Here is an 8,747-nt window from a genome sequence, read left to right on the forward strand (position 1 = left end):
CTTATGAAAAACAAAAGGAACGGGTGAGCAATTGCAAGTATCATCACAAAATGTCTCGCAAGGGATACATTGGATTGGAGACTGAATTGGTAATCCATGAAACATTATATTATCCTTTTCATGTAGTATGTCATGTTTTAAATGATCATTTTTTGGAATTGTAGAGGCAGAGAAAAATATTCAGGGAGGATGAGGAAGTTGATAGGTCATTCCTTTGGCGTAAGGCCCGCGAAGACAAATCCAGAAACATCACAAATACAGAGACTGCTGAAGTTGCTGAAAAAATTGTATTATTTTAGTTTTATTTCAAGTTCATTCATAATAAGTGAAAAAAAGTGTCTTCATTGGATATTTAATGTTACCTCCATATTTGTAGGACGATTTGTTGGACAAAAAAAAGAGGAGAGAGTTCATATCTTCTGGAAGCAATGACGTATTAACTACTGCATTAGGGAGCCAAGAACCTTACGGAAGGGTTAGAGGTGTAGGGGGATTTGTGAAGCCCCAAGTCTACTTCAAAACTCCAAGGAAGAAGAGGGAGTTGGTGTCAAAGGCTTTGGCTGAAAACTTCAAAGAGCAAGCGGAGGAAACAAAGATTTTGAAAGCTGAAGTTGAAAAACTGAAGGCTATTCTTGCTCGATTTATGCCAGAAACAAGTGATCGAGTTTCTGAATGTGTAGCATCTAACAAGTCATCGCACATGGCAGTTCAAATATTGGAAGATGATGTGGAAGTTTTTGAATGCGACAATTCATTCAATCAGGTTTTGTATTATATTTGGTACATTAAATTTGTTTCCTAGCTTCAGATATTAAAAGATAATATCTTATTGTTCAGGGGAAAAATGTCATTTGGCTTTGAAGAATAAGGGGAATGTGGTGGCATATGGCACGATAGTATCCGACGGAGGCCCAAATGTAATGCTGCACAATGCTCCACTTGGGGAAGGCAACTTAAAGGTGTCTGTTGATGTTGTTTTACAGGAGGAAGCAGAGCTTCCAATTCCACTTAAGTCGGGACCAACAGTAATGGTAGATGCTGTTGGAACTGTGGTTGGCTGGCCAAAAGAATTGGTGATATTTCCGACGACAAAGGTATTTTCAGTTCACTTTTCTGTTGCTATAGTTATATATTTTGCTACAATTATTTAAAATTACAGAAAAAGGAGAAACCTACACCACCATTTGCTATTTTGGAGGTTCCTGATGAGAAAAATAAATTCAAGGAAGTTGAAAGTGCTCTACCAATGCCATGCAAGTTTTTGTATTCTTTTGTTGTTAAACTGATGACTGAGGAGGAGACCATTCCTATCGAATTTGATGAAGCCATGTTTGGACGTAATGTGAGTACATCGTTGTTGAGAGAGGATATCATGCGCTGTATGGAAATGAGAGAGATAGGGTCCAGGCAAATTTTGTTTTACATGGGGTAAGTTATGTCTTATATACAATTCTTCTCTTTGCATGAGTTCATGTCTTAAGTAACCATGTTTTTTATTACTTGAATGCAGTTATTTGTACAAGTACTTGAAGGAAACAAACAGGGCTGAGTATGTGTCGTTTGTGGATCCCAACAAAATACCAGCCGCTCGAGATGGCAGTACCTCTTCACAACACATTGCTAATCAGTTGAAAGCATCAAACGGAGACAGCATATGCCTTATCCCATACAACACTGGGTATATTTTTAATCCCTGCTCAATTCCTAATACATAGTAGCTTAGCTATATATTGATAATCGTGCAGGAACCACTGGATCTTGACCGTTATAAACGAGGATAAAGATACGATTTATTTGTTGGACTCAATGGGTAATAGGAACCGAGATAACGCTTGGAAAACTACAGTGTGCAAATATGTTTTAGATTATGTAGATTATGAATAAATTGATTAGCAAATATGAAATGAAATAAGTTCTATTTTTATAATGTAGTGGAGTGAGGACGTACCTTTGTATGAGGGGTAATCCAAAACGACCAACTTTCAAACAGTTGACGGTATGTCTTATTGAAAACATGCATTCCTGGTTCTTAGATATTTGGTTTTTCACTTTGCATTAACTTTGATTCATTAGGGTAATCTCAAACAACAAGGTTGTGTTGAATGTGGATACTGTGTCATGCGGTACATGAAGGAGATTGTTGAATGTGAGGATCTACAGTTGGAGAGGAAGGTGTGTGAATTTCTTCCATTTTGAACAGGAATGCACATACTGAATCAAATCGTTCACGCCCTGCTATTGCTTTCTTCTCATGCTTTGATATGGCTTCTTTCCTTCTTTTTTTTCCTCGCCCTTAGATGACACCCTGTTTATGGTTTTATACAAAACTGTGTTATGCATAGTTCTATTAGTAGCTGGGGGAAATTAGTAACTGATTTGGGCATGGTTACCTTATAGACCTAATAAACTATTAAATTTCTGCTTGCCGATGATTGAGAATATAGAAGGCTGTCAAGGAACAACTATAATAGTCTTGCTATTAGCACTAATGTTATAAAATGCTTTTAATTAATACTAGTCATTTGCTAATAACAATGACAAAACCTTTCTAGACACGTGCTTAGTTTAAATCAAATCCAATAGAACCTTAGGCATCAAAATATAAACTGTATTATGAGTTGAAATTTAGATGTTTTAAGATGAGAGACAAAGGATCATAAGTCATACCTCGATATTGAACATTATTTATGACCAAGGTGGGTAGAATACTGACATCTCCACGAGAACCATGCCCAAGCTACCATAATAAAATGTTCAGCATATCAGCTAGGCTACCTGAAAGATCCAGTTATCTGTCCACACCGCTAATTCAGTACTTTCGTGTTGTGTGATTATTGAGCAAGTCTCATTGTACAAGTTTTTGCTTTTTTGTCATAGTGCATGTGAAATTGAGAATGCAATACATTAATTTAACTGAGCATCTAATCACCATGCGATTGGAACTACTAAAACTTAAGGTTCAAAAAACTGTTGGATCATTTTTATTGCACATTTGATGAAATGTTATTGTTACTATAAGAGTGCATATAACAATACATATTTATTTGTCTTATCATGCTTTTGTTAATTTAATTCATGATTTTTTTGTCAACTTACTGTGTTTTGATTTAGTGTTTTTAGTTACAAAACATAACATGATGGTTCTTTCTAAATTACAGTTTGCAGGTTGTGTGAAGAACCAGTACTATACGCAGACACAATATGATGACGTGAGAATCGAATGGAGTGAATTTGTGTACTCGTATTTGAAGTGAATTGCAAGTTGTGTGAATGAACGAGTACATGTTTTTGGTTTTTTATAGCTTATTTTGATCATATTTAGGGAGATTTGTTTTGTATAAACATATGCTGAAATCATGTCTTATTTTGATCAAGGTTTATGAAGTTACCTTTTGTGATGCTCAAAATTACTGAAGTCTAAAAATAATGAAGTAAAAAGAGAAAAAATACTTCACTTTATTCATAAAATCCGAAGTAAAATCTACTTATAACTTCGAAGCAATATAATTTGTTGTTGTAAAATAGTATCAACTACTTCGGTTATTACCAAAAATTTCGAAGTAGTATCTATCTATTACTTCGATCCAGAACGAAGCTAAATGTAATTTAATCGATAATTACTTCAGGAATTAACGATATATGACGAAGTAAAAGTAATCCATTTACTTCATTTTTAATCGAAGTTAAAGTAGGTATATTACTTCACAACAAATACTAAACGATGAAGTCGAAAAGGATTAATTACTTCGGTGTTTTTAAAAACCGACGAAGTTATATGCACTTTTTACTTCGTAATATGTCCGAACCCGACACCCAATACGACTTCGTTTTTTCTGGGCCTACGACTTTGGAGTTTATCCGAAGTAAAATGAATCTTTTTACTACACGCGTGTCTACTTCGGTAAAAACAGGTCTTTTACTTCAGGTAATCAACGAAGTAAAAAGCCATTTTCACATAGTGGGTATTCTTCTTTCTATGCGCCTTATTGATCTTTTGGAATTGCAAAATCGTACTTAATTATTAAAAGAATTTCAAAGTTGGTTTTTAGGAATGCCTCCATTCGGCATTTCCAGTGTGCGAACTCCCCCTTGAACTTTGGTGGGATGAGCCTTAGTCTGACCATTGATTTTACTTCGATCGGCGGTTAGTCCTTCTAAAACGTCTTTGCTCTGATACAAATTGATGATCTTTTGACGACCGACAAGAGGGAGGTGAATTATCCTGAAAATCAAAATCAACCTTTCTCGATGTTTCAAACTAAATTAAGAAAACACTTGTATAATAACAAAACGTAAATGCATAAATTAAAAAGCAGAGACAAGAGAATTTACTAGATTTGCAATCAGAGGATTGCTAATCCTAGAGAAATGAAGTTCACTCAAGTCTCCTTTTGGTTAAGTAGCCTCTTTACAACGTTGACAACTCACAAAAGTAGTAGAACAAGAATAGAAGTCGTTTTACAAGTGATGTTTTGATTACAGAAATCAAGACAAGTGATGTTTTGGTTAAGTAGTCTCTTTATAACGTTGACAGCTCACAAAAGTAGTAGAACAAGAATAGAAGTCGTTTTTCAAGTGATGTTTTGATTAGAGAAATCAGAACTACATTTATAGGTTTGATCCAGGCGCCTGGAAGAGTTCCGAGCGCCTGAGTGTGAATAAAATTTTATCCATGTCACAATGGATCGTGACAGGACAAGTCTAGATAAAATTTATGGTCTGGGCGTCTGGAAGGGTTCCGGGCACCCGAACTGCCTTCGTACAGGGGTGCCTTGGTGAGGCACCCCGGCTGAACCAGACAACGGTCAACTTCAAGTTGACTTTTCTTCCGGGTCTTCTGCTCCGGCTCCGCTCGCTTGGGTGATTTCGACCATCCAGAATAGAGCTCACCAGAATCCATTTTCCGACCTTCTCGAGCAGTCTTCTGCTTTGGCTTCTCGTCCCTTGGAAACGCTGCGCGTCTCCTTCTCGTCTACCAGCGCACTCTTCCGCAACGCCTCATCCCTCGGACACACTGAGCTCATCGACCCCTCTCCTATGTCGTCCTTCTTGCTAATTGCGTTTTTCGCTCGACTTCCTAAGTTCATGCACACTTAGACACAAGACATCAAAATAATAATAGAACATAACTTGACTTGATTGATCACATTAAAACCATCACGGGTACTTATACCCTTTAGGTAACTAAATATTTTGCATAGTATAGTAGGCATAGAACGAAGCATAGATTTACTAAGAGTAACCCAACTTGCTTTGCTTAATAACCTACCCTTCTAGCCAGCAAGTTGACTGTTAATCTTGTCCAATATATAGGAAAATCAATCTTAGTAACCCTTCCTAAAAGTAAAGGGAAACCAAGATACTGCCCTATATTATACGCATGATGGAAATCAAGTATACTTTCAAATTTAGCCACTGTAGCCCAAGATATATTTTTAGAAGGGAGGAATCTAGACTTCTGAATATCAACTTCATACTTGAAGTTAGGCAAAAGGAATGGATCACTTCTTGAACTAATCTGACAAGAGAAGCTTTGATCTTTGTGAAAAGAAGACAATCATCAACAAATAATAGATGAGAGATTGTAGAGCCATTTGTGAAGATTTTAAAGGTTGCTACATATTAGCCTTAATCTTTTCTTGAATCAAAATAGCCAATTTTTCCATACATAGAACAAAAAGGTAAGGACTTATGGGGTTACCTTGCCTTAGCCTCTAGTTGATGCAAAGCTCTCTAATTTCTCACTATTCCACTTTAAAGACAAAGTAGACAAGGTTGTACAACTCATAACAAGGTTGATAATATGTTGAGGGAAGCCGAAGTCACTCAAAACAAGCTTGAAAAAATTCCAATCCACTCAATCATAAACTTTTTCAGAATCAATTTTAAACATGAGAAAACTAGTTTTGCCCTTTTTTATGAATTTGATGAACAAGTTCTTATGCCACAAAGGTATTATCTATTGTACCTCTATTGAGAATGAAACTACTCTAAAGATGACTAATTAAATCATCTAAATAAAGACGAATATAACAAACAAAGCTTTTAGAAATTAGTTTGAGTAAGACCTTGCAAAGACTAATTGTTCTAAAATCCTTTAAACTCATTGGATCAACAACTTTTGGAATTGGGACAATAAGTATTTCCGAAAGATGTGCTCAATACAACCATTAGAAATTGCTTTGGCGATAAAGTCTCAAACATCTTTAGCAACTGTATGCTAATAATTCCTAAAAAAACACTGGTTGAAAATCATCCGGACTTGGTCCTTTATATGGAGCCATATTAAAAATAGCATCCTTGACCTCATTGAAAGAAACCGGACTAAGAAGTAAATTATAGAGTTCTTGATCAATTTTAGGAATACAATGAAGAGCAAGACTGTTGAGATTACATTGATCATTTGATTGGAACAATCTTCTAAAGGAAACCAAGGCCGCATTTTTCAAATTATCTTCATCATTACACCAAACACCATCAATATTCAAACCAATAATTTTATTTCATCTTCTGTGAATCACAATTTGGGTATGAAATATTTTTGTATTTTTGTTGCCAAACCCATTTCTCTCTTGATTTTGGAAACCAAATGAGTTCCTCGAGGCAAAACTTTCATTATATTGTTGTTGCAGGTCTCTTTCCAATTTAATGAGATCAGAAGAAAGATAAAGATCTATCTAACGTTGGACTCCTCTAATACAACCCTCAATATGACACTTTCTTTTGAAAATATTTCCCAAAACCTCTTTATTAAAGGAGATTGATTGCTCTCTAATTTTAACAAGCTTCTAAACTGCATTACCCTGAGAACAAATCCTATTAGAATCCAAAGTTTCATAATTAGGATGAGACATCCAAGCAACTAAAAAATGAAAAGTCTCGCTCTCGTGCTCCTTGATTTATTATAATACAACAACAAAGGATTATATATGAGCTATGTTGAGGAAGAATTTCCACCATTGCATGAGGGAACAATAATTGTCAATTTGCATCCACAATACATCATCCCATCTCTTTTTAACATGACCACCTAGCTGCATATTTTTGCGCAATGTATAGAGATCACTAGTAGTATGGAGGTTTAAAAGATTGCAATCAGATAATATATTAGCAAAAATACAAGTGCGAGAAGTGTCAAAGTAACCTCTTGAAACTTCAGTTGATAATAACACTTCATTAAAATCCCCCATAAATAACCAACAGTCCACCAAGGGAACTTTTGAGGCTTCGGAGATGATTCCAATGAAGACAACGGTTGGAATGAATGTCCCTTAGAAACCGCATGTACCACCAATGCTATGTATACCTTCATACTCCACATGATACCAATGACCCTCAGAAAACTTTACCAACAACATTGTTAATTAACTTCAACACAACCACGAGCAAAACGACCACATCAAACGTCAATAGTATTTGTGTCAACTTTGATAGACTTCCCAACTACTGCAATAAGAGTTAGAAGAATACTCTCATCATAGAAAATAGATTCAACCCTAAAAAACAGATCCAAACCAAAGTCTTATCTATTGTTGCGATGGGAGATAGAAATTTTGGAAACTAGCACCGCACGATTAAGTAATGATTAAAAAATCATCTATGGATCTTCGTCAATAACTTTAGTTCGATCCACTTGTTCCTCAAACTTCACCATAAAAAAATCATTGCCAACGCCCATAATCTCCAAATCTACTAATATTGTCCGGAAGTTGAGTCAAAAGGGTAGCCGGATGAGGTGGATAGAATGTTGACCGAATTACTATAGTCCGGAGGGAGGTATGTTGAGATGACTTCTATGTTGACCAAGTCATCAAAAGTCCTCTGGTAATGCTACCTACAGCCAACGATCGAGTTGCCCCGGTCTCTGGTACTCCGATGCTCGAGGCAGATCCAATGAATATATAAGGAACAAAACCAATAGTAGAGTAAGGAAGTGTGTATAGAATAAGAATAGAGAACGCACCCTGGCTCAGGGGGCACCCTCGGATGGATCGGTGAGTTGGTTGGGATGTTGCTCGAGTTGTCGTGACCCGAAATAGTAGATGAATAAGAGTCGGAATGTGGAGCTGGGTCTGGCGGCGCAAAGCCGAATGTGACCTGGATCCGAAAGACAACACACAAACTGAGATATGACTACAGTACACAGGTCAAGATATGATATCGGCACACAAGCCGAGAGATAATAGCGGCACACAGGCTTGGAGATAATAACGACATGCAGGCCGAAATACAACACAAAAGCTAGACACAAGGCAGACAGTCTGGAATACCACCGAGGTTCATAGGCCGAAACACAATGACGACGACACACAGATCAGCATTCAACTGTAGCTCGATGGCCGAAATATAATAGCGGCGCAAAAGCTAGAACATGGCACACTGACTAAATTGGTGCGAAGACCAGAACACAACGGGAGTAGAATATGATCAAGTCGGAGTCAACAGGGCCTGCGACAATAATTGGTATGGGGCAGCGACCACTGCCGGGAGCGGCACATGGCAGAGACGGCTACTACAACAGCACTATGTCAGCAATGGCCGCCTGCACATGGAATGACTAACACAATAGCTCGCTATCGCGCCGACGGCAGCTGGAGAGGGTGACTGCGACGCGTGGAGAGGAAGAAAGAGGGAGGGCTCGACGGCTGGGAGGCGGTTGTCGACTGTGGAGCGAGGAAGCCGACGAACGGGAGTCAGTGGTGCGCGTGAGGGAAAAGGGAGCTGCTACTCGCATGATGGTAGATGAC

The 8,747-nt window shown here is 37.5% G+C and overlaps 1 long non-coding RNA gene across 1 annotated transcript; it reads left to right on the forward strand.

Annotated features, from left to right (window-relative positions):
* The first annotated feature begins 1,591 nt into the window (after positions 1 to 1,591).
* LOC122040286 lies at positions 1,592 to 2,125 on the forward strand. Its single transcript, XR_006128576.1, has 3 exons — positions 1,592 to 1,678; positions 1,933 to 1,996; positions 2,074 to 2,125. It is a non-coding gene; the product is annotated as an uncharacterized LOC122040286 (long non-coding RNA).
* Positions 2,126 to 8,747: the final 6,622 nt, after the last annotated feature.

The sequence above is a fragment of the Zingiber officinale genome, chromosome 2A, assembly GCF_018446385.1.
Source record: "Zingiber officinale cultivar Zhangliang chromosome 2A, Zo_v1.1, whole genome shotgun sequence".
In the NCBI taxonomy this organism is placed as follows: Eukaryota; Viridiplantae; Streptophyta; class Magnoliopsida; order Zingiberales; family Zingiberaceae; genus Zingiber; species Zingiber officinale.